Here is a 26,087-nt window from a genome sequence, read left to right on the forward strand (position 1 = left end):
GTTTGGATCTTATCGCCATTAAGCATCTCCTGGATTTCTTTGGTCATGCCTCCGGCCTTAGAACTAACCTAGCCAAGAGCTCAGTGTCCCCCATTCACTGTTCAGATGAGGAGCTGGCTCTCATGGCAAACACTCTCTCATGTTCTATTAAGGATTTCCCTTGCACGTATCTTGGCCTCCCACTTTCAATCGGAAAGCCAACTAAAGAGGTGCTGCTACCTTTGGTGGATAGGGTGGCAGACTACCTCCCTGGATGGAAGGCTTCGTTGATGAATAGGGCGGGACGGTTAGTGATGGTTAAGGTGGTGCTGACTGCTGTTCCAATTTATCACCTAATTGCCTTGGACCTTCCAAAATGGGTGATTAAGGCCATCGACAAAAAACGTAGAGGTTTTCTTTGGAAAGGTCATCAGCAGGCCAATGGAGGGAATTGCCTAGTAGCCTGGGAAAAGGTACAGAGACCTCTTGAATATGGAGGGCTTGGTATTCATAATCTGGAACTCCTGGGTTACGCTCTTAAGATTCGGTGGTTGTGGGCTCAGAAAACAGATGAGGCAAGGCCTTGGGCTGGTCTTCCTATTGCTGTCCCTCCTAAGGCCCGGGCTCTTTTTCATGCTGCTGTTAATGCCATAGTTGGAGATGGTGAGAAAATTTTGTTTTGGACCGACAGATGGCTGGATGGGTATACCATCGCTGATTTGGCGCCTAATTTGTTCAAGGCGGTTCCTAAACGAACAACCAAAAGAAGAACTGTGGCTCAAGCCCTGCATAATAGATGTTGGGTGCAGGATATTAAAGGAGCCCGTACAGTAGAAGTCATGCTTGAGTACTTCCAGATTTGGGATTTTGTAGAGGGTTTCGTTCTGCATCCAGACACCCTAGATAAGTTCAGATGGAAATTATCGCATGATGGCTCATATAGCAGCAAATCGGCCTATGCTGCCTTTTTTGTTGGATCCATCAAGTTTGGTTCTTGGAGAAGGATCTGGAAAACCTGGGCTCCTCCCCGCTGCAGGTTTTTCATCTGGTTGGTGTTCCACAACTGGGTTTGGACAGCTGATCGATTAGCAAAGAGGAACCTTCCCCATCCTGAGGCTAGTCCATTTTGTGATCAAGAAGAAGAAACAATAAATCATTTGTTAGTGGGCTGCGTTTTTGCTCGACAAGTTTGGTTTCTTGTTTTCCAACACTTGGGGCTCCTGCAGTTGGCTCCACAACCTACGGTGACTCGTTTCTCTGGGTGGTGGAAGAAAACAACTTCTGATGTCCCCAAGGAAGCACGTAAAGGCCTCAATTCCTTGATTATTTTGGTGGCCTGGGAGATCTGGAAGCACCGTAATACTTGTGTCTTCGACAACATGAGGCCAAATGTTCAGGAAGTCCTTAGGGCCATTAGCTCGGAGGGAGGGATTTGGTGCTCAGCGGGGGCATCCAAACTCCAGGAGCTGGTCCTTAGGTTGCCTTCTGAGGCATAGGGTCTAGAGGTTTTGGTCGTGTTTTGGCCTCTGAGTGGCGATTCTGTTTTCAGTTGTACCTTGTGTGGGGGTGTGTGAGTTGTGCGGGATGAGTGTGTTGTTTGGGTCTCTATGACCTTATTATGGGTCTCTATGACCTTTGTACCTTTTTTCTTCCTTAATGAAAAAACGCGCAGTTCTCCTGCGCTGTTCGAGAAAAAAAAAGGAAAATCCCATGATTTGGTAACACTAAGAAACTTTATTATTTAATTCAATTTACATATAAAGAAACTGGCAAAAGAAGTAATGGAGAGAAATATGGGTACAATATATTTCTATTTTCTACCACTCATCCATGAGATTGGCTATAATCATAATTCATGATAGGATGTACCCGAACAAATTTAGGCCTTGTTTACTTCCCAACAAAATTTGCAAAATTTTTCAGATTCTCCGTCACATCGAATCTTTAGACGCATGCATGGAGTATTAAATATAGACGAAAATAAAAACTAATTGCATAGTTTGGTCGGAATTGATGAGATGAATCTTTTGAGCCCAGTTAGTCCATAATTGGACAATATTTATCACAAACAAACGAAAGTGCTACAGTACCTGTTTTGCAAAATTTTTTGGAACTAAACAAGGCCTTAAAGAACACAACATCAAAATCTGGTCATCCAAATAAAGTACATATTTATTGTTGAATGAACCCTAGAACATCATAGATGCGAATATAAAAACACAGCGAGTGGCACCCTCGGACGACGGAAACAAGAGATCTAATAAGACAAGAATAGAAATATACTGCAAATGCAAACAAAAAATTGAAAGCTAATGTCGCGGCACCTACTAAACCCAGTCTATTAGCAACGAGCAGAGACAATATGATTCCAGCGGACAAATAAGATATAAATGGAAAATTTAAATATGAAAAAAAATTAATTAGTACGTAGCAGCACCCTCGAATTCCACAAATATGAAACCTAAGAAGACAAACATACAAATATACTGTAAATGTGCAAACAAAAATATGAAAGCTAATTAAGCAACATCTAGTAAACCCAGTGTAGTTAGCATAGAGCACTCAGCAGTACGCTAGCGGACAAATACGCTATAAATCACAAACTGAAATCTGAAAATAATTTAATTAGCACCTAGTAGCATCCTTGCCGGCAACAGCTAACCTAAGAAGACACACACAAATATACTGTAAACGGAAAAAAAATATGGAAGCTAATCAAGCAGCACCAAAACCCAGTGTAATTAGCAAAGAGCACAGGCAACAGTGTGGAAGCACACCTACTATTTAAGAAATAATATTTTAGAAAATAGACAAAATTTTAGTACCAGCTTCACATAACTAGGTGCCGGTTTAGTACTTTTATTTGTCCACCGAAAAAATTAGAAGCCTAGGCTATCAGCTCAAGCAAACTTCACGTAGCGTTCCATATTCAAATAAAACATATCGAGTAAATTATCTTGTACAATATATACATTCAATCATCTAATATAAAAATAAACACGGCATTAAATAGCGAGATCAATAAACTGAATCTTGAGTAGAAATGAAACCTGCATCTACGTATCTGAATCCTATCATCTCCTAATAAAAAGGCTTACCTGGAAACATGGAAGGGGTGCTATGGAATGACAGAACCCACTAAATCCTATCTGAAGGTAGCTTAAATATATTATATGGCAAGCCATTGAGCCTAGCCCTCGAAGAATAAACTCATGATCAGTTTGAAGGGTTGCTATGATAGGAGGCATGGATCACTTGTCATAGCCACTTGTACACCATGCACTGAAGAAAAAAACTGTAGTGGCATGCGAATCTGTAGGAAATGCTTTCTCTTCAATTTAGTTAGATGCTTTAAGCATAAATGTGTTGTATCCTGTGTGGAATTTGATGCTTTAAGCAAGAGTTCAAAAAATCCCTACAACAATGTTAGGTCTGCTGTTCGAGTTTGAAAAATGGATTCTTTTTCAGATCCCTGAAAAACAATTACATAGCATTCGCAAGACATGTTTTCGGAAGAGAAATTACTTGGTATGGATGTTTGGTAGGTGAGAATAAAGCATAGTATACAACCAAATATCTCAATAGAAAAAACATTAAATATCAGCTGCTCACACACCGTATTTTGACGTGGAACTGTTATTTAAAAATCATAAAATCTCTTCATAGTAGCATGGAAAAAGGCAAAGGGTCTAATATGTTTGCTATGAGCACCTGTGACTGATGCCATGGTGTCATGTTGACCAACATGGCAACACAGAAGCATGATAATTAGACGAAAAAGGAAACCTAAAGCGGCAAAATATAAAAATTTTGGAATCAATCTATAATCGCACAGGCATATAGGACTAAGAGCTTGTAGCATTCATTATAATTCTTGATATTCACTACTGTAACAAAGGAATTTCAAATGCATATAACAGCTATGAGGCCATGTGCTTAGAAAATCCTCACAACTTAAGCTTATCAGATATTGCAATTTGAACATGTCACACCCATATTTTAAGAACAAAATAGGATGCATAAAAGACTCATATGTGCCCCGGAAACAGTCGCACACATAAGTAGACAAATCTCAAATGTACCATTGCAATGTTTATTACATAGCGGAACATAATATATATCACATAGTCTCATACAAAAATGATAATAAGATTAAACAATGCTCTCGACGGAAGCTCCACACGGGGACACTGTTGACTGGTTGACTCCAAACCTAATACTCATAGCGATAGTTATCATTCCAATCATCATCATTAGCATAACCTGGGGTGTTGGGAAATTGCAAGAGTGAGCACATATCGTACTCAACAAGTATAACCAGGGGTTCATGAGGCTCAAATAGCTGACATTGGTTTGACTGCATTTAGCTTTTAATAGTGGAAAGCATGTTCATAATTAAATAACAAAAGTCAAGGTAGCATAAATAATCCATTAATCACATGATCAAGCGTAAGCATAATTAATCTCATAGCATAAACGATAGAACCCTCAAGGCCGCTCTTAATCGTGAGCATGGCTAGTATACTAGTTTTAACACTCTTTAGAGGTTGTACATCTTTACCCATGAGTCATGATTTACCCTTTCGCCCGAGGTAGCTAATCTCTTAACCCCCTTCCAAGGGAGGTCGGCAGGGATCACTATGAAGCCTTTCAAAAGTTCGGTTAGGGTCGCAAGGTTTTCTTTGTGCGTAGATATAGATACCCCCCTTCCAAATGGCACAATGACGCGCAGCCTATACACATAAGGACAGGGGCTCGCACTATACCCAAAACGGTTCAGCCCCTCCGCCCTTTCGGGTAACCTCTAACAAGCTAGAAAAGATCTTCATACTGAGCTAAAGCCAGAGCCATTATAGCCCTCATGGCTGCACTGTTTTCCCGGTGATCACTTACAGACAAGATCTCATATAGTTATTTGTCATCTTTGAACGTTCATTGCATAGATATTAATCATCTTACAAGATCATGGATGGAATAAAGCACTAGCACATCTACACCAAATGCATATCAAGTAGGTAGCAAGGAATCTAGGTAACAATCAACTATGATTTTGCTAAGGTCGACAAGGTGATAGCATGCATATGATATATGTGTAGTTATAAGTGAATAGGTAACAAGGATGATCCCAAGTTATACTTGCCTTGATCAAAGCTCTCCTGAGCCTGCTGGTCTTCAAAGGCTTGGTCTTGATCACCAACGTACGGCTCACCGTCTATTCCGAAACATCAATCAACAACACGCAATCCAATGTAGACAATCATACACAAAGCAAACAATCTATAATTAGAACATTACACCAAACAGTGGTAAAACAAATATAAAAGTTTATCAAAATATTCTACACAGTGCTACGATCACACAAACGTAAAGTTTACGAAAATCGGAATTAAAACGTAGAAGATATGAATTTTTCAAGATTTCCTATAGAGAAATAATTAATTAAATGCTACTGTAGAATTAAAAAGTTTCAAAAGAGTAAACTAATACTTCTAACATGTAGAGCTTGTGAGTACGAATCTAACGAAATTTGAATGGACTCGGAGTTGAAATGAATATTTTATGAGCCAAATACTGTGAATGGCAATTCTGTAAATACTGGAAACGTATTTTATCTTCAACCGGCAGAAAATACGCTTTTAAACCAAGGATACGTATCTCCTCCAGGGCGCCAGGGACCGCGGCGTAATTAGTAAAACTATCCAGGGACTCTTTATGAAGTTTCACAGCCGAAGGGGTAACTTCTATTTCTATCCCTTGATCTTGCATCTAACGGCTCAGGATCCAACAGGGGGAGCCAGGCGGCGGGCCGGCCGGCTTCCTCCTCTCCGACGCGGTGGTTCACCATGAACACCGCCGTAGAACTCAACGGAGCTCGCCAACCTCCTGATTCCGAGCACCAAAAATCCAACCGAGCGTACGGGCGAGTAGAGGAGAGAGAGGCGAGCTCACCACGGGGTTCGATTCGGCCTGGAAACGAACCGAGAGCTCGCACTGCGCGGCGGAGCGGCTTCGGCCTAGGCTGGATCTCGACCGAGCTTGCTGGAGCGTCTAGGGCTTGGTTTCGCAGCGCGGTTGAAGGAACGGAGTGCGGCCGAGGCCTAAGACCTTTATAGGGGCTCGCGGCGCACGGGGAACGATCAATCCCGAGCATCACAGGATCGATTCGGTGCAGTTTCCTACCTGGTTAGGAACAAGAGAAAGGAAGGTGAAAGAGAGAGAGCTGACGCGCGGGACCTGGCTGGTGGTGAAAGAAAGGGGGTGGGGCCTGGCCGTCAGCGGAAGGGAGAAGGGTGAGGCGCGCGCACGGGCCAGCCTAGCCGCTCGGTGGGCCACGCGAGGGAGGGAGGGAGGGAAAGGCCGAGGGAGCTGGGCTTCAGCTAGTTCCTGGGAAGGGCTTTCTCCTTTTTTTTCTTTTCTACAGCTTTTTGAGAAGAGTTTTTAAATCCTTTTGTAGACAAAACAAAACACACAGGAGAATAAATAAATAAATCTCAGCATGAATGCACAACCATGTTTCTAAATTTATGGTGAATTTTAATTTCAACAAAAAATATTTATTTTCTATATTAAATGCTCACAGAAGAAATACTCAAATAAATCAAATTGAATCCTATTAATTTGAAATCAAAATTTTTGGGTGTTACAAACTCTACCCCCTTAAAATAATCTCGTCATCGAGATTGAACGGTGCTTACTCAAACAGATATGAATATGATTTCCTCAGATCATCCTCTCTTTCCCAAGTTGCTTCTGCTTCTGAATACCGATTCCACTACACTTTGCACATTCTAATGACCCGACTTCTGGTGACTCTCTCAGTTGTCTCCAATATTCTGACCGGATACTCTTCATAAGTGAGATCACCTTTAACAGAAAGTTCTTCCAATGATAGTTGCTCCTTAGGTACACACAAACACTTCTTAAGTTGTGACACATGGAATACATCATGCACACCAGACAAACTATCAGGCAATTCTAACTGATATGCTACTTCTCCACGCCTTTCTAGTACTTTAAACGGACCAACATACCTTGGAGCTAGCTTTCCCATCATATAAACCTCTTCACGCTCCTCATTGGTGATACTTTCAGGTAAACATAATCACCCACTTCAAAAGTCAGCTCTCTCCTACGCGTATCTGCATAGCTTTTCTGACGAGACTGAGCAACTCTCAGGTTATCCCGAATAGTCCGCACCTGTTGCTCTGCATGTCTAAGCACATCTGTACCAAACACCTGAGTTTCTCCTGTCTGATTCCAAAACAAAGGTGTCCTGCACTTACGACCATACAGTGCCTCGAACGGTGCCATCTTAAGACTCTGTTGATAGCTGTTGTTGTAGGAGAATTCTGCATACGGCAAACTCTTGTCCCAACTAGTACCATACTGCAAAGCACAAGCTCTCAACATATCCTCCAATATCTGATTGATCCTCTCAGTTTGTCCGTCTGTCTGTGGATGATACGCTGTACTGAAATTTAACTTTGTTTCCAATGAATCATGCACTGCTTTCCAAAAGTGAGATGTGAATTGAGTACCCCTATCTGACACAATCTTCTTAGGTACTCCATGCAAACAAACAATTCTTTCCATGTATAACTCTGCCAATCGGTCTCCACTATATGAAGTTTTGACAGGTATGAAATGAGCAACCTTAGTCAAACGATCTACTATCACCCATATTGAGTCATACCCTCTCTACGTACGTGGTAAACCAACTATAAAATCCATACCCACTTCTTCCCACTTCCATTCTGGAATCTTCATTGGTTGCAACAGTCCAGCTGGCCTCTGATGTTCAGCTTTCACTCGCTGACAAGTATCACATATAGCAACATATTCAGCCACATCTCTCTTTAAACCATACCACCAGTACTTCTGTTTCAGATCTAGATACATCTTAGTGCTACCAGGGTGAATGGAATACGCTGACTCATGAGCCTCTCTTAGGATCATATCACGAATGACCTTCACTTCAGGAACACATATCCTTTTTCCAAACTATAGTACACCCTTATCATCTATTTTGAATCCTGGTGTTTTGCCTAGTACCACATTCTGTGCTATCTCCTTTAGTTTCTCATCTTCCAACTGTCCTTTCAATATCTCTTCCTCTAGAGTAGGAGTGACCTCAATTTCCATCGCATTTACTACAATTCCCAAGTTCAAGTATGCAAATTCAGCACACAACTCCTCAGATTCAGGTGTCGCCCGAAGCTCATTAGCATATTTCTTTCTCCTAAGTGCATCAGCTACGACGTTCGCCTTTCCAGGATGATAATGCACTTCCAAATCATAATCCTTTATCAGTTCCAACCATCTTCGTTGCCTCAAATTTAAATCTGTCTGGGTGAAGATATACTTCAAACTCTTATGATCAGTGTATATGTCACTCTTATGCCCAATCAAATAGTGTCTCCAAATCTTCAGTGCATGAACCACAGCTGCTAACTCTAGATCATGAGTAGGATAATTCGGTTCATGTTTCCTCAACTGTCTAGATGCATAGGCAACAACTCTACCTTCTTGCATAAGAACACAACCCAAACCCAGACGAGAAGCGTCACAATAGATAGAGAAACTGTCACACCCATATTTTAAGAACAAAATAGGATGCATAAAAGACTCATATGTGCCCCAGGAATAGTCGCACACATAAGTAGACAAATCTCAATTGTACCATTGCAGTGTTTATTACATAGCGGAACATAATAAATCACATAGTCTCATACAAAGATGATAATAATATTAAACAACGCTCTCGACGGAAGCTCCACACAGGGACAACATTGACTGGTTGACCCCAAGCCTAGTACTCATAGCGGTAATCCTCATTCCAGTCATCTTCATTATCATATCCTGAGGTGTTGGGAAATTGCAAGGGTGAGCACATATCGTACTCAACAAGTATAACCAGGGGTTCATGAGGCTCAAATAGCTGACACTGGTTTGACTGCATTTAGCTTTTAATAGTGGATAACATGTTTAATCTTTGGATAGCAAATATCAAGGTAGCATAAATAATCCCATAACCACATGATCAATGTATACAAGAATTAAGAATAACACATATAAACAACATAATAAACCATCATTTATCGTTATTAATCATGTTCATCAGTGTCCATCTATTCAGTCAGTTTTCCGGGCCGCCCGTATCCGTGGGCATGGCTAGTATACCAGATTTAACACTCTGCAGAGGTTGTACATCTTTACCCATGAGTCATGATTTATCCTTTCGCCCGAGGTAGCTAGTCTCTTAACCCCCTTCCTAGGGAGGTCGGCAGGGATCACTATGAAGCCTTTCAAAAGTTCGTCTAACAAGTTAGGGCCGCAAGGTTTCCTTCGCGAGCAGATATAGATACCCCCCTTCCGAATGGCACAATGACACGCAGCCTATACACATAGGGACAGGGGCTCGCACTATACCCGTGTCGGTTCAGCCCCTCTAGCGCCCTTTCGGGTAACCGCTAACAAGCTAGAAAAGGTCTTCATACCGAGCTAAAGCCAGAGCCATATAGCCCTCATGGTTGTACGAGTTGTCCCAGCTTTTGCCAAGGGATAAGTCCTTATGAAGGGTCAAGATCAATCTAGCAAAAGCCAGAGTTCTTTCCACCCTTTATATTCAAGTTGGTAGAAAGCTTATTTTATTGTTTATTGTATATTCAAATATTCATGTTACAAGATCATGGATTAATAATCAAGCACTAGCAAGAACTACCAAATGCATATCCAAAATAGGTAACAAGGAATCTAGGATAACAATCATCTATGATTTTGCTAAGGTCATCAAAGTGATAGCATGCATATGATAAATGTTATATTAATTGTGTGTAGGTAACAAGGATGATCCCAAGTTATACTTGCCTTGATCAAAGCTCTCCTGAGCCTGCTGGTCTTCAAATGCTTGATCTTGAGCACCAACGTACGGCTCACCGTCTAATCCCAATCATCAATCAACAACACGCAATCCAATGTAGACAATCATACACGAAGCAAACAAGATATAATTAGAACAATACACCAAACAGTGGTAAAACAAATATAAAAGTTTATCAAAATATTCTACGCAGCGCTACGATCACACAAACGTAAAGTTCACGAAAATCGGAATTAAAACAGAGAAGTTATGAATTTTCCAAGATTTCCCATAGAGAAATAATTAATTAAATGCTACTGCGAAATTAAAAAGTTTCAAAACAGAGATTTAATAATTCTAACACGTAGATCTCGTAAATACGAATCTAACGGAATTTGAATGGACAAAAACGGAATTAAAATGAATATTTTATGAGCAAAACCAAATCAGTGGCAGACTTGTAAATAGCAGAAAGCGCATTTTTCCATTAACCGGTCAGGAATACGCCTTTGGCATTAGAAAACGTATTTTACTCAGGGCGCTAGGGACTGCGGGTTGAATAGCGAAATCTCCAGGGACTCTTAACGAAAATGCGCAGCGAAGGGGTATGTTTTAATCCTGGCCGTTGATCTTCGGTCAGGCTTCCTGGGCGGCTCCGTGGTCACGCAGAGCCATCATCCGGCCGGAGCTCGGCACCAGTTCGGTGGAGCCATGGCCACCGCCCGGAAGCTCGCCGGCGTCCGCTGGCTTCTCGTTTCCGAGTACCGTTTCAAGAAAGAAGAACACCATCGGAACGAGGAGCTCACCGCGAACTCGAGGAGGTGCTTTGCTGGGGCCGAAGAACGACGGGAGGAGCTCGCGGCGCGTGGCAAGGCGCTCGGCTTGCGGCGAGATCCCGTCTGGCGGCTGCTGTAGCTAGGGCACGGATTTCGCGCGGCGAAGATGAGAAACATGCGCGGGGGCGATGCTAGGGATTATATAGGGGCTCGGCTAACGCGTTTGGCAAGTAATCCCGAGAAATCGGGCCTCGGTTCGATCTGGCCGAGTCCGTCTCGCCCACGGCGCTGGGAAGAAGATGGGAGGGGGGCGAGACACTGCCAGGTGGGGCCGGCTGTCAGCGAGCCAAGGCAGAGGGGCGCGCCCGCCAGGCCACGCGCAGGCTGGGCCGAGGAAAGGGAGAAATGGGCTAGGGCGCGTGGGAGAGAAGGGGAGAAGAAGGAGCAGACCGGGGGTGAGGGGGAACTGGGCCTCGGCCTGGATCCCAGGGGCTTTCTCTTTTTTTTTTCTTTTTATTCTTTCCTTTTCCTTTTCCATTTAATTTTCTTTTCTGTTTTCTTTTCCTAAAACCTTTTCCAAATAAAATTGTGAATGCAAATAAATTCAAGCTAGAGTCAAACAATACAAAATAAAATATTCTTCAGCATGAATGCATAAACAAGTTTCTAATCTTATGATAAATTTTAGTTTTGACCAAAAAAAATATTTAAGAGCAAAATTTAAATGCGCACAAAAATACTTAATTAAATCAAATAAATCCCTATTGTTGACGGTCCTTAAGTACTAAAATTAATAATCAAATAAACATGAAAAAGGATCAATATAAAACAAACATCTAGAATTAGGGTTTTATCTAACAGAATTCCACGAGTTTTGGTGTTTATCTATTTCTGCAGGGGTTTATCAGAAAATAGGGAGAGAAGGCCCACATGTCATGTTTACAACGAGATAATTACGTGCCGCGCAATTTTACTCCATCTAGAAGGATCCAGAAGCCACGGGAACGAACGGGACGCGATTCGGGCTCGGGGGCTGGGCGGCCGCCCACCCCCCTTGGGCGCCCGCCCAGGTGGAGAGTCCAATCAGGACTCTGCTTCGGGACAATCCTCCACCGACCTAAAGGATCAATCTAAACCATACAATCTATGTCGGTTTGATCCAATGGCTCACGTTCACTTGAGGGGACTATAAAACCAGACCCCCTGGCCCCTGGAGGAAGGAGGAGAAATCATTATTCAGAGGTAGCCATCAAAGTTAGGGTTTAGAGCTTCTCTCCCACAGAGAATTAGAATTAGCTACTCCCTAATCCTTCAAGTTTAGAGGTTGATTAGATAGCAATTAGAGAAGTAGAGCACTACGCTCTGGATTCGGATCTTCGGTAATAAAGATTGGTATTATTCATATCTTTCTCTAATTCTATTGTTCTAATTGCATTATGTCTCTAATTATTATGTTCTTAGTTTGCTCTAGTTCTATATTTGATATAGTTCTAATTGATAATGAGTTTATGTATAAGTTTGCAAAGCGCTTAGCTCTTGACGCGAGGGAGTTAGGTGATAGATCACATGTGAGCGTGGTGCTTAGATGTTATTTATCTGCAAATGTATCCTATTGGCCGAGTCGTGTGGTAGTTCGCGATAGTGACAGCTTCGTTGATTCTTATATAGTCCACCCTCCGTTGATAGGACAGGCAGAACCGGTATTGTGGAGTAAGTCATGCGATGTTCTGATTTACTTTATCAATGTTCCTTATACATGAATGAAGAGTCTTTTATGCTATATATGATCTTGTAGATAACTAGAGTAGATTATGACTTAGTAGTTAGTAGATAACTTAGAATCCATTCTCTAGCTAATCCGACATCACCTACATATATGAGGAGTAGTCTATTTTCTAATCGCTGTGCTCTTTATCCCATGAACTTATACTTTATTATCAATTATCTTTATGGTTTACCCCCTGCTAAAGTAAGTGACTGTGTGACGAGTTTCTCATTAGTAATCATGTTCTTGCAAGTTTATCTCTAGTCTATGCCTTGATAGATTTTGCCCCCTTTGATTTAATTCCATCTTCTTAAGATCCCCTAAGCAAAATTATAAATAACGATACCTGGAATACTTATCCTGGTGAAATGCTACAATGAGGTGTTTTATCTGTGCGCTTGCGGATAGAATAGATTATTTTCTAGAGAGCTTTTACATTTATAAATACCTTTGTACACTCTGGCGCCATGCTAGGGATGACAACCTAGTATCTAAGTGGTGTTAACTAGTGTCAACAAGCATTTCTGGCGCCGTTGCCGGGGATATGTTAGGAATTATAGGAATTATATAAGTCTTAGGAATAAGTCATAAAAGGGAACAAAAGGGTAATATTAAGGAAAGCCAAAAAATCAATCAAGGTTATTCATATAAAATATTAGACTAGACTATAGAGAAATAATTGCATAAAAACAGCTACTAAGTGAGAAATCATAACAAGGCACCGCTGCTTTGGCAGGTTCACCCTGTTGTTTTTCTATGTTTATATTTTTATACAGGGTATAACAGGATTGACTTTGGGTACATTCAACTCTTCATCATCAGAACCAAAGCAATCAAGAGAAGAAGAAGCTAGTTACCAATTGCTGAAGCTATGGCACAAAAGACCTTGCAAGAATTCTCTGCTCCAAGTCTTGAGAACATTCCAACTGGTCCAAGATTTGCAGTAGAAGAAGGAATACCCGAGTTTGAGCTCAAGTCAAGCCTCATCAATTTGGTACAAGCTACACAATTCAGTGGAAAGGCACATGAAGATGCTAGTGCACACTTGCAGAATTTCTTAGAGATTGGAAGCACAATCCACATCAACGGAGTTGACAAAGACGTCATACTGCTTCGCCTTTTTCCATTCTCATTAGAAGGAAAAGCGAGGAAGTGGTTCTACACTCATCAAGATAACATCAACAACTGGACGAACTTGTCAGATGCCTTTCTATCAAAGTTTTTCCCTATAGGCAAAACAACTGCCTTAAGAGGAAATATTGTCAGTTTCCAACAGCAGAAGACAGAAGCCATTTCAGAAGCATGGGAGCGTTTTCAAGGATACATATCAGATTGTCCTCACCATGGAATGGCCACATGGTTACTTATGCAGACCTTCTACCATGGATTAACCCAGAAGGCTCGTGAGTGCCTAGATGCATCTGCTAAAGGATCATTCTTGGAGCTTACAACTGGAAAAGCAGAGATACTTTTGGATAAGATAGCAGAAAACCAAAGCTGGTTCCAAGATAAAGCTCAACATTGTCATCAAACTGAAGAAATACCAGAAGAAATAAATGCATTATCAACTAAGATGGAAAAATTTGCTCCATTGGATTGACCAGAGGGCCAAGTTCAAAGAAGATCAAAGGGCCATTGAGACAGCATACAAATATCAACCAACTTCGAGTCAACCCAATAGCAAAGGTATGAATTTAGGTAATACTGTCAAGCAACTTTCATTAAAAGAGATAATTTCTCAACAAACCAAAATTAATGATGAAGTTAAACAAAGGTTAGATACAAATGAATCATATCTAAAAGATATACACAATAAAATGGATTTTCTACTAACTGCCTTTGATGAACAAAACACTCTTAATAAAAGGGTAGAGCTTAAATTAATAAAAATAGCTGCTGCACTGCCTGTTGCTACTAACATTGAGCAGGTAAAGAATATAACTACTAGAGGAGGCAAAGCTACCAGAGATCCACCATACCCAAAAGAGAAACAAAGATCATCAGCACCAGTGCAACCAGCAGTGATAGAAGAAGAAAGCCCAGTTGAAGCAGAAGATCTGCTACAACCACCAAGAACTAGAGAAATGAGGAAAGATTTTTACGACACCAACTATTTGCCATTTCCCAAAAGAAACAGAGGACTGCAGTCGGATGAGCAGTTTGGTAAGTTTGTAGAGGTCATTCAGAAATTATATGTCAACATACCTCTGCTCGATGCCATACAGGTACCTACATATGCAAAGTACATCAGAGATATTCTTAACAAGAAGAGACCACTGCCCACCACTGAGGTTATCAAGCTGACAGAAGAATGTAGTGCGGCCATCCTCAACAAACCACCAAAGAAGAAGGAAGATCCTGGATGCCCCACTATAGATTGCTCGATCGGAAACCAACACTTCAACAATGCACTTTGTGATCTCGGAGCAAGTGTCAGTGTGATGCCAGTATCAGTCTACAAAAAGCTTGAGCATGCGACCCTAGAACCAACATCAATGTGTCTACAACTAGCAGATCAATCGGTTCGACACCCGTTGGGCATCGCCGAGAACATTCCAGTCAAGATCAGAGATTTCCTGGTGCCAGTAGACTTCGTAGTACTGGACATGAGTCCTGACTCGAAAGTGTCCATCATCCTTGGAAGGCCATTTCTGAGCACTGCCAATGCCCACATTGATGTCGGGAAGGGAGAAATCAAGTTCAACATAAACGGTCAAGAAGAACACTTCACATTCAAACCCAGAACAGAGAGAGACTCTACAGTGAAGGAAGTTCATGAAGAACCACTGGAGACACCATCTCCGGAGGAAGGAAACTCAGAAGATTAAAAGATTTGGAGGTCCAGCTTGGGGGACCTAAAAATCCCAAACCCTCACCGGGAGGTAAATCGGTATTTATCCACATTATTAATTTTCTCATATTTAAATTCTTGCATAATTAATTCTTGCATTAGTCATATTTAGTCATAGCATAATTATAATAATCAAAAAGCCCCATATAAATAATATTCGTGGTGTGTAACAACCCATATTTATTAATTATTGTGGAGGCACAAAAAAATATTTTCCAATATCATTAAGTTTCAATTCTCATAGATTTTCCTGCATTATATTTAATTATATTAACCTTCTAGAAGCATGACCCACACTCTTTGGGTCCCACATGTCATACACTTCACCTCACATACATCCCATCACATAATTTCATCCACCAATATATTTCCACTCACCTGACATCTTTCCACCGTCCAACCACTACCAACACAACATTATTTTGCGTGAGATCAAAGCAAGGAAGCAAGTGGAGGAAGCACACCCAGGATGGACACCAGGGGTGGGCGCCCGCCCACCTACCTTGGGCGCCTGCCCTGTCCCCTGCTCAGCCTATAAAAGGCCACCTCCAGCTTTCCTTCTCTTCACACAAACACTTCAGAAAACCACACAAATCTCAGTCTCCCGAGAAGGAGCTTTTGTAGTGAAGAGAAGAGAGTAGAGAGAATGAGGAGAGTGGAAGAGAAAGTTGGAGTTCTTTGGAGAGAGTGATTGTCACCTAGCAAATAGTGATCCCGCTGTCCAAACGGAAGTAAAAGTTGTTTAGGGGAGGCTCTACCAAAATAGAAACTTGTCTTGAACGATTAACCCCTGGACTACTGACACTCCGGACAGCTGACCACTAACATTTTATCTCACATTTTCCACCAGTTGTGTTTTTGCCAACTTTTGTTTGCAGGATGTTTAAGAAGGTGAAGAATGCAGGGAAGGCTATCAAGAACATTGGTACAAGGAGTTCCGCCCGACACTCCTCACAACCATCAGAGATGAGCGTCGACCCGACACCCACACAAGCTCCGTCATCTTCATCAGGTCAGCAAGTTAAGGTCCTTCTCAAGATAGGAGACCTAAGACTGAAGACCCGAAGAGAAAAGGAAGTCTATCAGCAATTGAAGAACAAAGATTTCATTCACACCCCTACTATCGATCCAATCCTACTACGAGAAACAGTGAACCAGAGAACTCCACAGCGAGTGGCATCTGAAAGGATAACCACTCACCGAGAACGCACTTGGTATGGAGCTGACCCTGGACCAGAAGAAGCAGCGCACCTGCATTATTGCGATTACAATCCACGAGTCCTTCGAGACCCATGGGCTCGTCATGCGCAACCACAAGAGCCAACAGAGGAGACATGGCCGGAGAGCCAAGATCACCAGTGGACAAACCCGCCTTTTCATACGGGCAGGTACTCCACTGATCCATATGGAGCTTCAGGATCCAGACCTCCACCCCAATTTGATGCAGGACGATACTCCGACGCCTCCTACGCCTTCACGAATGACTACTATCAAGAGGCCGGTGCTTTCTTTACTCGTACCGACAACACCCTCCTCAACATCCAGAACACGCAAGCAGAACATGGAAGACTCCTGGAAGAGCAACAAAAATGGAACCAGGACCATGCCGCTGCGGTACAAGAGCTGAGACAAGATACAACAACAATGAACGACAACATCACAACCATGATGCGGTTCTGGAACATCGAGTAAGACCGACGTCAACATCCAGCTTGGGGGAGTTCCTCCCTAAATTTATCAAGTAAGTTTTTATTTGCTCTTCTTATTTATTCTATTCTATTTTAGTATTTTATTTTAAAAGAAAAAAACTTAGAAAACCAAATAAATATTTTCTTGCTTTAATCCACTGCACTTAATAAACATGAAAACAAAATAAAAAGAGTGTGTAGATAAGTATGCTTTATTTTCCTGCTAAGTTTAATTTCTAGAAAATAATAAAAAGACCAAAAATATGCATGATGGAAATGATGAACAGTTGCTCTGTTTGCTTACTTACAAGTACCTAGCTTTTATATTAGAATTCTTCCAGGAATTACTAAAACTAAAATTACTATCTTTGGGAAAGCATAAACTAAAGTCTAGGTAAGAGAAAGGCATGATATAAAGTTGAGCTACTGTTTATCTCGTTCCTACTACACTAAGTTCTGGAGATTTATTTTTGAAAACTTACAAATCACATGATGAGTTCCTAGCATAACAAACTACCTACCACAGCCATACTTGCTATAACATCTTTACTATATTCACATTGAGTTTGATCGAGCTGTGTTGACCCTTAGGAGCTTTTCATGTGGTTAAATTAAGATATTCACTTGCACGCATCTACCACAGCATTCATTATCAATCATTAAAATTGCTAAAAATATTATCACTCACTGTCCCGAATATTGTTATTCTCTCTCTCTAAAAGGATTCAATGCAGAAGAGGCATGGGTTATGCAAAAAAAAATATATACGAGGAAATAAAAAGGGGCAAGTGCCCGGAACCTCGATAAAAGAAAAAGAGTGAGACGAGAGGTAAAAATGGACAAGTGTCCGAAGTAGAATTAGGGGTACAAAGATGCCCACTTGAGAGGTAAAAATGGACAAGTGTCCGACAGTAGAATTAGGGGTATCTATTACCCACCTGAAAAAAAAAGAAAGAGAGAAAAGATAGCCCATGTTCTCCCAAGGCAAAGGTAAAAGAAGAGGAGAGATAGCAATATGAGGAGCAATGAGAACTAAGATTTATTAACACTATCACCATCACTATCATTTACTCCACCACACATGCACATCTTGATTTAATTATATGCTGAGTTCCTTTGGATCCATGGCTCGATTAGACAACATATGTATGAGCTGTTTGCACTCCTATGAGCTCCACTTAATTATTCCATTAGCTATAGGTAAGTGACATTATGGTAAGGATCCACAAATACCACATATAGAGAGACTTGAGAGAATCATTGCTGGGAACTCTGAATTTTATTTTGAAAACTTATGAAAAACTCTGGAACAAAGGTGAAGTATAAACAGGAGGGATAGTGCTTGACTTAACTATTTTGTCTTTCGATTACTTAAGATTTAAGTGCAGGTACTAAACTTCATAACACTTCACTTTAATCTGGAAGGATTTTTATGTAAAAGCATGTGTGCCTGTCAGGAAAGAAAACATCGAAGCAACTCCTGATCCGTCTGAGTTTAGCTGTTTGCTCAGGGACGAGCAAAGGGTAAGCTTGGGGGAGTTTGTTGACGGTCCTTAAGTACTAAAATTAATAATCAAATAAACATGAAAAAGGATCAATATGAAACAAACATCTAGAATTAGGGTTTTATCTGACAGAATTCCACGAGTTTTGGTGTTTATCTATTTCTGTAGGGGTTTATCAGAAAATAGGGAGAGAAGGCCCACATGTCATGTTTACAACGAGATAATTACGTGCCGCGCAATTTTACTCCATCTAGAAGGATCCAGAAGCCACGGGAACGAACGGGACGCGATTCGGGCTCGGGGGCTGGGCGGCCGCCCACCCCCCTTGGGCGCCCGCCCAGGTGGAGAGTCCAATCAGGACTCTGCTTCGGGACAATCCTCCACCGACCTAAAGGATCAATCTAAACCATACAATCTATGTCGGTTTGATCCAATGGCTCATGTTCACTTGAGGGGACTATAAAACCAGACCCCCTGGCCCCTGGAGGAAGGAGGAGAAATCATTATTCAGAGGTAGCCATCAAAGTTAGGGTTTAGAGCTTCTCTCCCACAGAGAATTAGAATTAGCTACTCCCTAATCCTTCAAGTTTAGAGGTTGATTAGATAGCAATTAGAGAAGTAGAGCACTACGCTCTGGATTCGGATCTTCGGTAATAAAGATTGGTATTATTCATATCTTTCTCTAATTCTATTGTTCTAATTGCATTATGTCTCTAATTATTATGTTCTTAGTTTGCTCTAGTTCTATATTTGATATAGTTCTAATTGATAATGAGTTTATGTATAAGTTTGCAAAGCGCTTAGCTCTTGACGCGAGGGAGTTAGGTGATAGATCACATGTGAGCGTGGTGCTTAGATGTTATTTATCTGCAAATGTATCCTATTGGCCGAGTCGTGTGGTAGTTCGCGATAGTGACAGCTTCGTTGATTCTTATATAGTCCACCCTCCGTTGATAGGACAGGCAGAACCGGTATTGTGGAGTAAGTCATGCGATGTTCTGATTTACTTTATCAATGTTCCTTATACATGAATGAAGAGTCTTTTATGCTATATATGATCTTGTAGATAACTAGAGTAGATTATGACTTAGTAGTTAGTAGATAACTTAGAATCCATTCTCTAGCTAATCCGACATCACCTACATATATGAGGAGTAGTCTATTTTCTAATCGCTGTGCTCTTTATCCCATGAACTTATACTTTATTATCAATTATCTTTATGGTTTACCCCCTGCTAAAGTAAGTGACTGTGTGACGAGTTTCTCATTAGTAATCATGTTCTTGCAAGTTTATCTCTAGTCTATGCCTTGATAGATTTTGCCCCCTTTGATTTAATTCCATCTTCTTAAGATCCCCTAAGCAAAATTATAAATAACGATACCTGGAATACTTATCCTGGTGAAATGCTACAATGAGGTGTTTTATCTGTGCGCTTGCGGATAGAATAGATTATTTTCTAGAGAGCCTTTACATTTATAAATACCTTTGTACACTCTGGCGCCATGCTAGGGATGACAACCTAGTATCTAAGTGGTGTTAGCTAGTGTCAACACCTATTTATTTAAAACAGATTTTTGGGTGTTACAAACTCTACTCCCCTTAAAAGAATCTCGTCCTCGAGATTGAGCAGTGCATAAACAAACCACTGTAGATACGATTCTCTCCAATCATCCTCTCTTTCCTAAGTTGCTTCTGCCTCTAACAACCGATTCCATTACCCTAGCAAATTCATGTCTCTAGTCAGGTAACATACCTGGTAACTTATCTAAAAATTTATTCTCTACACAGTCCTGAAGATTAACACCATCATCCAGCTGATTCACTGTAGCCGTGGGTGGAGCCTGCACTGCTACATCCACACTGATTCTCTCTCCCTTGGGTGTTGTCACAACTACCACTTTCTCTTTGCACTTAATTTTCGTAGCATATTTCTTCATCCAATCCAAACCCAATATCACATCTATGCCTGAGGTTCTCATAACCATGGGACTAACCGGGAAATCTACCCCCCTTAAAGAAAGACTTGCTAAGGGGCAACAATATGAAACTGGTATAGTCCCTCCTGAACAGTTTCCGCTGCCACATTGTTCACCTTTGCTGAATTAGGAGTGGATCTCCGGTCGTTGTACTGCGGATTAAACTTCTCCGGGCAATCATAGGACATATGTCCTTCCTTTTCACAACGGAAACACCTGGTAGGAGTGTTAGAAGCACTTCTTTTTGTGGAGTTGGCATTTGAGTTCCCTGAGCGAGGTGTCTGCTGGCCATGCTGCTGTTGATTATGGTTACGTTGTTGGAATGGAGGTCGTTGGTTCCCACTCTGTGACTGATTCTGAAAACGCTGGGGTTGTTGGTTGCGATCCCCTTGACTAACTGGTCCATGGTACCTCTGTTGATCGCCCTGCTGAGAATTGAAACGTTGGCGGTTGTTGCCTCCAGAACCTTGGGCTAGCATCCTTCTCTTCTTGTCCTGACCTTTGCGCATGTTATCCAACACAATGGCACGGTTCACCAAAGCCTGGAAGGTAGGGTAGGTATTTCCAGCCAGTTGCAATCTGAGTTCATAGTAAAGACCTTTCATGAAGAGACGTTGTTTGTCAGCATCTTCTCTAACTTTGTTTGGGGCATAGCGAGCCAACTGCTCAAACATGTCATGATACTCAGCCATAGACATAGAACCCATCCTAAGAGATCTGAATCCTTCCTGCTTGAGCTCCATCATTCCTTCATTGATATGCCGCGCTCTAAAGTCTCTGCAAAATTCCAACCAAGTGACAGGAGGAGCATTGTTGGGACGAGCAGCTTGATATGACTCCCACCATGTCTGAGCTGCCCCCTGAAGTTGTCCAGAAGCATACAACACTTTTTCCATATCATTGCACTGAGCTATGTTCAGTTGCCTCTCTACAGCACGAAGCCAATCATCTGCCTCCATAGGATCAGCTGAGTGTGTAAACACCGGAGGTCTTCCCTTCATAAATTCACCACGCTTATCTCTCACATGGACAGGTGGTGGGGGTTGCTGCTGTAGGTGCTGCATGAAAACGTGCATCATCTCATTTTGAGTTTGCATGAGTTCCTCCACAGTGATTGGGCCATTGCCACCATTGCCATTGCCACGGCCTCTGCCTCTTCCCCTTGCTGCCATCTGCATTCCAAGGTATATAAACACATCTTAGTAATGTCCAACATGACAATTACAAGAGTTAACGGAATCTGAAATTTTCTGGGTAACATCCAACATCAGCCGATCAGAAAATCAATCATATCTCGAGTTCCAGAATTCAAAAGGATTCATGCTGTACACCGTTGGAAAGGTAAAGAAATTGTCTACAACTTTCATTTAGATCATATTACCAGATTCCAAAGTTAGTTTAATCAAAAACTGTGTACAACCGTAACTGTTCCAGAATTCCAGACTGCGCAGAAACCTTAACTTTGAACAGTCATATCTCACAGCTCATAACAGATAATATTGTCATTCTTGAGGCATTGGAAAGATATGACAGTCTACTTGTTCCCAGAAAAATTTGATGAACATTGCATGAAAAGATTTTGAGATGTACCCGATTCTTTGCAGACTGCTCCAGAAAACAGCAAAGGACAGAAACAGAATTTTAACCAACCCCACTATTTAGTTCACTAATCCTTATGCCTTAGGCCTATAGACTAAATGAAATTGTAGAGGAAATCCACAAGATCATTACACTCATTACAAAGATCCAAATCAAGCATGAGCATAATAACAAACCAAACCAAGCATCAAAGGTTCACACTTCAACACTACAAGAATCCTGTGATTTTTTGACTTTTCATTTATGTCATTACATATGAAAATAATGTCACAACATAAGAGTTGTGACAATTAGTTGACAAAAAACTATATGTCAAAAAATCACTGTCATAAATGGATCATGTGACATCTGTATATTCTTTGTCATAAGGTATGACATTGGTTATTTGTCATAATATCTGAGACCTCGCCATGCCAGAAATTCTAATTAGTGATGCGTCTAGAGGCTCATTAGTGACGCATATAGCCAAAATGCGTCTCTGATAACAATTTGCAAAAACAAAAAAAATAAATCTAGATCCACAGTGTACATTTCTGAATCCCATGTTTCACAATATGATATATTTCACACCAGTACACACATAGTTCACACTTCACAGTATATACAGAAAGTTCTCATGATCAAAATACACAACAGTGTTGAACTGTAAGTGATTGCATAGAGTATCCTCCAGAACTACAAAGTAATGGTTGCTTTATAGAATAAATGTCTATACATATACCTCCTAGCTACTTCCATTCCTCTCAGCTCAATGTAGGCCAACTGATCCTAGGCTACAACAAAACAACAGATAGTTAATTAAAGAGATAAATGTAAGAAAGTCATTCTGCTAAATTGTTTTCTATAAAACAGCAGGTCGAGGTGCATAGCATACATAGTGAATGATCTCCAATGGCAAATATACTTCCTAGTATGTAAACATATTATCAATGAATATGCAAATATACCATTCATGACAACCGCGACTATTTATCTATGGTTTAATAATTGGAATTTTACAAGCTGAAAAATAGACCAACAGCAAAAACTAGTTAAACTAAATATCAACACACAAATAATGGAGACAAAAGGTTAGTGCATGAAAGAAGGAACAATGAGTATGCCCACCCAATTATGTAGGTCCATTGCAAATCTGCATGGTCCGATGTGTGCATATCTGTAAAAAAACAAAGTTCACCAAGAATTAGCTAATACTACTTATATACTTACAGACTAGTAGTAAGGATCCATAAGATTCAGACCAGAAGAATAAAAATTGTAGCTATCAGAACAAGGATTCATGAGTAATCATAGAAGGCAGTATAATAACTTGATGGTTTGAATATTTGACAGATCCATAAGAGCAATTGTAGGAAAATCGAAGAATTTCAGAAAAGTTTTTCTGTTGTACAAGTTCAAATGTTATTAAGTGTTTATAAAGTTTTTCTGAACTGCTAGTGTCGATCAGGAAAAAGAAGGGAAACCTTTCTGAACTCCAGAAGGAAAAAGAAGGGAAACAGAGTACTGACTGTCATGAAAAACTTCATTCTAATTTTGAGATGAGAACTCTATTTGACTTGAGAACTGTATTCTAAACAGAGTATTTTTAGAACCAAAAGCGCACAAAAATTGATGTCTAGAAAGTGTTTACATTTAAAAGATTGTTTGGACAGCACAAAGAATAAGAATATTCAGTGTTGCTAAATTGTCAATCCATTATCTATTCATATTTGTAGAAAATTAAAGTTATAAATCTGGTAGTCTACGCACAAAAAACATATATTTCCCACACATCAAGAATAGGAAGAACATAAGACAGACTACAAAATACATCTTACCCTCAAAGCTGCAAGTCCTTTATTTGCAAACAAATATTTTGATAAGTTAAATGTATCAGAGTTATAGTTGTCTACAGCAATATAGAAATTCCAGAGAATTTGAAAAGATGACCCAGTACCAACTGCTGCATACTTGCCCCATCAGGACGATGAGACCACACAAATTCTAAATAGTTTGTCGATTCTGCTTGCTGCCTGTATACCCCATAATTCATAACCATGAAGTGGGACTCAAGATAAAATCCAAATTTCTAATCGCTAGAAACGGGGCCACATTACTAGAAATAAAGAGCCAATCTATTGAAAATAATTTCCCTTCAGCCAAGATAATCTTCTATGGAGATACAAGATATATCAGAATGTTATCATACAAGTAGAGATCTGAACTTTCTGAGTTTCTGTATTACCCTGTGACAGGGATTTATTGACAAGAATGACTGGCATCCTACTCACCAACATGATTAATTGCAAACTGCAACACAACTCTAAGCATAGCACAATTAATGCAACATCTTATATGCAGTCTGGCTTCTTTTTTGGCAAAGACTACATGGTAAAAAAAACTATTAAGTTCTGTACTAACTTAACAACGAAATTTAACTTTATCACCTGAACAACCAAATCGATTACACTAATACATTCGCAGTATCAAGAAGACTCCTAAAGCCTGACTATCTAAAAAGTACCTTTATTGTCACACAGCCATAGCTATACGAAGGTTCCAATGTTGTAAAAATTTGCAGATCTGTCAGGTTCCTAAATCGAAGAGCATCCAGGAACAAACCTTGCAGAAATGGATGGAGACAACCAAAGGATTCCAATACCGTGGCAGATCTGTCAGGTTGCAGTCTCTAGAAAAAGATTTCGGGAGTCTACAGGCCACGGTGAGATCTATTCGCATGTCAGTTAATTGAAAAAAAATGGAGGCAGTAGAGAGTGGAGGAACCTTGGGCCGATGGCGAGCGACGCTGGCCGTAGAGGAGCCTAGGCCGGAGTGGGGGCAACAGTGGAGGTGCTCATCAGCGTCACCAGCGGCAGAGGAGCTGGGGACAGGAGCGGAGGAGCCTGGGGGGATGGCGACGGAGGAGGTGCCCAGGAGCGAAGCCAGCTGTAGGAGAGTCAGGGGCATGAGTAAAGGAGTTGGCGTCATGGCGGCGGTGGCGTGAGTGAAGGAGTTCCTGCGCGCCCGCGCCGACGACGTCGCCATCGCCGACGCCATCCCCCTGCTTGGAGCGGACGAATCTGCCGAGGCGCCGCGCCGACGATTCTTGTCGTCCACTACTAGGTTCGAGATTAGAGGGAGGCGGCGAGGGGGAGGGAGCTGAGGCGGACGCGGTGGCGGTCGGTCGGACGGACGCGCGGCGGCGACGGCTTGCAGGCGCGCCGAGCGGCGGCAGGCGAGCTGGGCGCGTGCGGGTGGCGGCGGGGGAGCGGGTGCTGGGCGCGTGGAAGGGTGGGGAGAAGGAATAGGCTTCGCGTGGCCTTTATTAGGCCGGCCGGATTGCAATTTAGGGTTTGGACTTCGGTCGCCGTCACCCAACACGCCAAATTTGCCGAGGGTGTCTTTGCCGAGGGCCTGCCTTTGCCGAAGGTCAAGCCCTCGGCAAAGACCTCTTTGCCGAGGGCCAGACTTTGCCGAGGGCTTCTGGGACTGACCCTCGGCAAAGAGTGTCTTTGCCGAGTGCCCGAGATTTGGCCCTCGGCAAAGACTTAAGCCCTCGGCAAAGGACGCGTTTCCAGTAGTGAAGAGTATTTTAAATATTTCTAAAAATATTTTTTGGCACCCAACCTATGTCAATTTTTTTTTACATTTATATATTAGACCTCATGACATAGTGAATATTGTCATAGTATGGAATTATAATAGTTCTATGACATTTTATTATGACATCTAGCTTTTTTATGTCACTAGGTCAAAATGTCTATTACAGAATGTCATAATCTGTATGATATAATGACATCACGGTCTATTGTCATACTAAATATGTCAAAAAATCATGCATTTCTTGTAGTGCAAGCATTAACTCAACTTGCGGTACTATCGTTCTCTTCTTATTAAGGGTAAAGATCCTATAATTCCTATTTTAATGACGTTAGAAGGTGGTATGAAAAGTTCTAAAAGCATATTCAAAGCAAGGAGTGGAGATGAGAACAAGTCTTTAAAATAAGCAACAAGGTGAAGATGAATAGCAGTGAAAAGGATATAATATAGGAGAAAATATCAAGGTTTATAAAACAAGGATTTTATAGCAATTTTAAAACCTTATGACG

General features: G+C 41.2%; 1 long non-coding RNA gene across 3 annotated transcripts; it reads right to left on the reverse strand.

The window, feature by feature from the left end:
- LOC110429821 lies at positions 22,507-25,288 on the reverse strand. 3 transcript variants are annotated; one of them, XR_002446988.1, is made up of 3 exons: positions 24,601-25,288; positions 23,107-23,155; positions 22,507-22,772 (listed from the first exon to the last, which is right to left on the reverse strand). It is a non-coding gene; the product is annotated as an uncharacterized LOC110429821 (long non-coding RNA). The 3 variants fall into 3 exon arrangements; XR_002446987.1 differs by having other exon boundaries at positions 23,107-24,707; positions 24,763-25,286; XR_002446986.1 differs by having other exon boundaries at positions 23,107-25,288.

This window comes from Sorghum bicolor, chromosome 8 (assembly GCF_000003195.3).
Source record: "Sorghum bicolor cultivar BTx623 chromosome 8, Sorghum_bicolor_NCBIv3, whole genome shotgun sequence".
Classification (NCBI taxonomy): Eukaryota; Viridiplantae; Streptophyta; class Magnoliopsida; order Poales; family Poaceae; genus Sorghum; species Sorghum bicolor.